Source organism: Urocampus carinirostris, chromosome 5 (assembly GCF_059441175.1).
Source record: "Urocampus carinirostris isolate Australia breed hairy pipefish chromosome 5, RoL_Ucar_1.0, whole genome shotgun sequence".
Classification (NCBI taxonomy): Eukaryota; Metazoa; Chordata; class Actinopteri; order Syngnathiformes; family Syngnathidae; genus Urocampus; species Urocampus carinirostris.
Window position 1 is genome coordinate 42,784,964 of NC_142353.1, and position 6,000 is coordinate 42,790,963.

At 41.6% G+C, this 6,000-nt stretch overlaps 1 protein-coding gene across 5 annotated transcripts in view; it reads right to left on the minus strand.

Moving 5' to 3' along the window:
• Window positions 1-1,956, minus strand: part of slc4a5a (solute carrier family 4 member 5a) — a 119,967-nt gene extending 118,011 nt beyond the window's left edge. For all 5 annotated transcript variants that reach the window (XM_088336906.1, XM_088336905.1, XM_088336904.1 and 2 more), the window contains exon 1: window positions 1,759-1,956. The gene's annotated coding sequence lies outside the window, so the exon portion shown is untranslated. The remainder of the gene's footprint in view (window positions 1-1,758) is intronic.
• Between the last annotated feature and the right edge of the window lie 4,044 nt (window positions 1,957-6,000).

Consider the following 6,000-nt stretch of genomic DNA (forward strand, 5'->3'; position numbering starts at 1 on the left):
CCTCATGTAGGTTTTAGATCAGGGGATGGTGTCACAATAGTCTGTGGTTTGCAGTAATCTGTGCAGCCCTTTGAGACTCTTTGTGATTAAGGGCTATACAGATAAACATGTCTTGACTTGACTGAGGTTTTTGTGTATTTCCTTGCCCTCATGTAGGTTTTAGATCAGGGGATGGTGTCACAATAGTCTGTGGTTTGCAGTAATCTGTGCAGCCCTTTGAGACTCTTTGTGATTAAGGGCTATACAGATAAACATGTCTTGACTTGACTGAGGTTTTTGTGTATTTCCTTGCCCTCATGTAGGTTTTAGATCAGGGGATGGTGTCACAATAGTCTGTGGTTTGCAGTAATCTGTGCAGCCCTTTGAGACTCTTTGTGATTAAGGGCGTCACAAATAAACATATCTTGACTTGACTGATGTTTTTGGGTATTTCCTTGCCCTCATGTAGGTTTTAGATCAGGGGATGGTGTCACAATAGTATGTGGTTTTCAATAGTCTTTGATCTGTGCAGCCCTTTGAGACTCTTTGTGATTAAGGGCGTCACAAATAAACATATCTTGACTTGACTGAGGTTTTGTGTATTTCCTTGCCCGCATGTAGGTTTTAGATCAGGGGATGGTGTCATAATAGTCTGTGGTTTGCAGTAATCTGTGGACTGTGCAGCCCTTTGAGACTCTGTGATTAAGACCTATACAAATAAACATGTCTTGACTTGACTTATATTTGTTAATCAGAACTTTAGTGGGTCGTCGTGGAACATCGCACTCTTTCAGGTAACTTTACTTCTCCGTATAAAATCGAAGATTTACATATTTGTAAGGAGTTTCAGGTCGCTAATTCCTCTGCAAGATGATTTCCATCCAAATATAAATTCAATTAACCAGATTTATACTGACAGGGTTGGGTAGGGTTACTTTAACTTGATTACTCTCAATTACTTTTGGATTACTCCAATACCAAATCTGCTAATAAAAGACAAAAGAAGCTAAATAGGAATAAAATGACTGAATTTTGTGCAGGCTTGGAATACATGGAACGGCAAAAATGATGTTGGCAATCTGTTTGGATTGATTTTCATTTTGTTTCTGTCGCATTTTTTGTTAGCTTTGCCGGAGATCAAAGAGATCAAAGCCAGGAGAGAAAGCTTACCACGTGTTGTGAGTCATCATTTTATTCATATTTAGTTTCTTTTCTTTTATTAGCATATTTGGTATTGGAGTAATCCAAAAGTAATTGAAAGTAATCAAGTTAAAGTAACCTTACCCAACCTTGCGCTTTTGATGTTAGTTTTGCCGGAGATCAAAGAGATCACAGCCAGGAGAGAAAGCTTACCACGTGTTGTGAGTCATCATTTTATTCATATTTAGTTTCTTTTCTTTTATTAGCATATTTGGTATTGGAGTAATCCAAAAGTCATTGAAAGTAATCAAGTTAAAGTAACCTTACCCAACCTTGCGCTTTTGATGTTAGTTTTGCCGGAGATCAAAGAGATCACAGCCAGGAGAGAAAGCTTACCACGTGTTGTGAGTCATCATTTTATTCATATTTAGTTTCTTTTCTTTTATTAGCATATTTGGTATTGGAGTAATCCAAAAGTCATTAAAAGTAATCCAGTTAAAGTAACCCTACCCAACCCTGTATACTGAGTTTATTTGTTTTTACAAAAAAGCCTTTCAAGTGATCGATAAATCGGTCCACCGCGGACAGCAACATATCTTAAAACAATGATAGATAATATATCAAAAGTAAAAGTCCTACTTGGTTCTTGAGGTTGGACCGAAGAGGCAAAAGCAGAAGAAAAATTCCAGTTATCTTGTTGGGTCACATCAGTGAAAACACACCAGCCAACTTGGAAATCAGAAAAACCAAACAACGGCGAAGGCGTTCCATTCTCTTTTCGTCCTTTCTATCTGTCCGTCCAACTGTCAAAGTGTCTCTCTTTCACGCTGGCCCTGCCTCTCCATCTTTCTCATGACTGGTTCGATAACAGCTAAAGTAGGACTGGCAGAAAAAAAACCTCCAGGCAGGAAGTTGTGTCCAAATATACTCCACATCACCCCGTCATGGGAAATCTCTCGGTGTGTTCCACCAGCAGGTCAATATTCACTTAGGGACACTTCATTAGGCACAGCATTGTCGGTAGGAAAAAGTGAAAATAGGAGACGGGCGTCTCACATTTACAGTGTCGGGAAAAAGTACTTTCTCATGAAGGTTTCAGGTCATCAGACCGATTTTGATATCACACAGAGGCTACCCGAGGAAATACAAAATGCAGTTTTGTAACCAGCTCGGTGGGCTTGGGGGTGGGGCGCCCGCCCGGAGACTGGGAGGTCGCTGGTTCAAACCTCGGCCGAGTCATACCTAAGACTTAAACATTGGTACCCGTTGCCTCCCTGCTTGGCGTTCAGCATTAGAGGTTGGAATCAGGGGGTTGGTCACCTGATAATTCCCAACACCTCAGTTGGGTTGAGCTAGGGGGCTGGGAACCCCCTCCTTCTTTTGTCTTTTATTAGCATATTTGGTATTGGAGTAATCCAAAAGTCATTGAAAGTAATCAAGTTAAAGTAACCTTACCCAACCTTGCGCTTTTGATGTTAGTTTTGCCGGAGATCAAAGAGATCACAGCCAGGAGAGAAAGCTTACCACGTGTTGTGAGTCATCATTTTATTCATATTTAGTTTCTTTTGTCTTTTATTAGCATATTTGGTATTGGAGTAATCCAAAAGTAATTGAAAGTAATCAAGTTAAAGTAACCCTACCCAACCTTGCGCTTTTGATGTTAGTTTTGCCGGAGATCAAAGAGATCAAAGCCAGGAGAGAAACTTACCACGTGTTGTGAGTCATCATTTTATTCATATTTAGTTTCTTTTGTCTTTTATTAGCATATTTGGTATTGGAGTAATCCAAAAGTCATTGAAAGTAATCCAGTTAAAGTAACCCTACCCAACCTTGCGCATTTGATGTTCGTTTTGCCGGAGATCAAAGAGATCAAAGCCAGGAGAGAAAGCTTACCACGTGTTGTGAGTCATCATTTTATTTATATTTAGTTTCTTTTGTCTTTTATCATATTTGGTATTGGAGTAATCCAAAAGTAATTGAAAGTAATCCAGTTAATGTAACCCTACCCAACCCTGTAAATAAATGATAAATTCTACTTACCAATTTCCAAATAAGGGCAGCACGGCGGCGCAGTGGTTAGCGCTTGTGCGGCACAGTTCATGTCATGGGAACCTGTCGTGGGTTCAAATACAGCTCCAGACTTCCTGTGCGGAGTTTGTATGTTCTCCCCGTGCTTGCATGGGTTTCCTCCGGGCACTCCGGTTTCCTCCCATGTTCCAAAAACATGCATTTCAGGTGAATTGGCCGGTCCAAATTGTCCCTAGGTGTGAATGAGCGAATGAGTTGTCTGTCCCTGTGTGCCCTGCGATTGGCTGGCAACCAGTTCAGGGTGTCCCCTGCCCACTGCCCGGAGATGGCTGGGATGGGCTCCAGCCCCCCTGCGACCCTAATGAGGATAAGCGGTGTAGCTGATGAGATGATGAGATGAATTTCCAAATAATCACACACGCGCAGGGTCAGAATTGTTGCGGGAATCAACGGAATCCTATTCAGGTGATAATTGTCAAAAGTTAGCGTTTATGAGCTAAAAGATTACGACCGTGAAGGTAAGACGAGCCCTTAAATGGAAATGCAAATGAAGTGTGGAACTGCCGTGTACGTGATGTCTGTTACCTTCAAATTATAAAGCACATGATGAAAAAAAATACAAAGCGGTCTTTTTAGATGTGGAGCATTCAACGTGAAATTAAGTGCAGCTCGCTTCATCAAGTTCCACTGTAACATAATGCAGGTTCAATCAAAGGTAGCCATTTGCATGCGGAGTATCCAATAAAGGGAATCCCGAATTGCTCAACATTTTAGTGAACTGTAAGAAAAAAATTGTATTTTTTTTCTTATTTTGCTATAATTTCTCTCAATGCTTGCAAATCGGTACTGCAAAAAGTCCAGTTAAAAAGTATTCGCAAAAAACTACATCCATCCTTGTATCTCAGTATGTCAGGCCTCCGAATTTCTACAACTTAACGGAGCAGGTGTCTCCAGTAGCAAATGAAGTTCAGTGTCATCTGCATAGCAACGGAAACTAATATTATACATGCGGCTACCATCAAGCGGAAGCATATAAATACCAAGAAGATGGGGACCAAGTACAGAGCCCTGTGGAACACCACAGGGGACATTAAAACGTTCAGAGGTCAGATTACCGTAGTTAACACATTGCGTCCTGTCTGACAGGTAGGGCCTAAACCACAGGACCTATGAGTGAGAGAGGTAGAGAGACAAAGAAATGTAAAGAGAAAGGGAAAGAGTAGTTGAGGTAGAGATATAGTGTCAAGGGACCGGACCAGATCGGAGGCAGGAGGCAGGAAGGGAGAACTCATTCGCGTTAACGATCAGATACTTATATTAAGGAAATAAAAGTCGTCCAACACTCAGGAACAAAACAAAACAAAAACAGGCTTACAGGCAAACAGGAACTAAGACTAGGGATACTCACAAAACAGGCTTTTACTCAAACACAGGTTTCCTCCAAATCAAACAAAACAGGACAGAGCAAAACAGAACAGAAAATGCAATGAACCAGCAACCCGCAATACCCACAACCCACCCTTAAGAAGCCCACACGCAAATTAGACGATCTGCTCCAGCCGGTGCGTAGGGGCGGGGCCAGCCGGTCGCCACGGCGACCATGCTGGACGTGACATATAGAAGACAATATAGAGTACAATGGAACCTCGGTTTTCGAACGCCTCTCAGTTCGAACGTATCAAACCAAAAATTTCCAGAAATTCTTGCTTCGCTGTTCAGTCAAAAAATCGGAGTTCGAACGCCGGTAATGGGCGAGTGCGTACGCTAGGGTGCGATGCTGAGCGGCGTACGGATGTTTTAGCCCCTTATTATGCCTCCGAAGAAAGTCAGTGCAAGCAGCAAAGTTGCTACAGGTGAAAAAAGAGGAGTAGTGCGTACAACTATTGCATTTAAGAAAGAAATATAATGTAGCAAAATACGAAGAAGGTGTGCGAGTCTCTGATCTTGCTAGGCAATACAGCATGGCTAAATCTACGATCAGTACGATACTAAAGCAAGTGTCATTTGATCGGTATTTTAAGAGAAAAGAACATCCTTCCAAACAATAATTTTCCTTCCTCCTCCATCCCTCTCCCCACCGTCCACCTGCGCCTTCTGCTGACCACCACAAAGGTAAGAAATCCTCTTCATAATTCTTTTCTTTATCCTTTTTTTTTATTTTTACACGTTCATGTTAGCGTAATCTTTCTTAATGCGAACGCACGATTAGCCTGGGTTAGCTTTATGTTTACGTTAAACATTCAAGGTAAACATTCAGGGTGTTGGAACGGATTAAAACGATTTACATTATTTGTAATGGGAAAAATGATTTCGGTGATCGAACAAATCGGTTTTCGAACAGTGTTCTGGAACGGATTATGGTCGAGAACCGAGGTTCCACTGTATTAGTAAGAAAAAACGTGGTAATGAGAGAAAGTGGTAGAAAGAGAGAAATAGATGAAAGAGTGAAGAGAAATAGAAGGGGCAGTTGTAAAGAGAAAGAGTGGTAGAGAGAGCGAGAGAGGATTAAAGAGAGGGAATGAAAAAGGTAGAGAAGGAGACAGGAGTTATAAATAGAAATGTAGAAAAAGACTTGTAGAGAGATAGAAGTACAAAGAGAGGTACAGTGTTCTGGTTTGCCCGCGTCCCTGCGTCCTAGACGCGTCATTTTTGCCGGGGACGCACAGTGTCGAATCAACGTGCGTCCCCGGGACGCAACTTTTTCAACACAAAATTGTCATTATTACTCGATTACTTTTATTTTTAACAAAGATTTACCGCACTCCAAACTTTCGTCAGGCAGATCCTCCCTTGTCGTTTTGGTCTCGCGGTTCGAGTTTTCGTCTGCACGCCGATCTCGGCAAACGAGAGCTC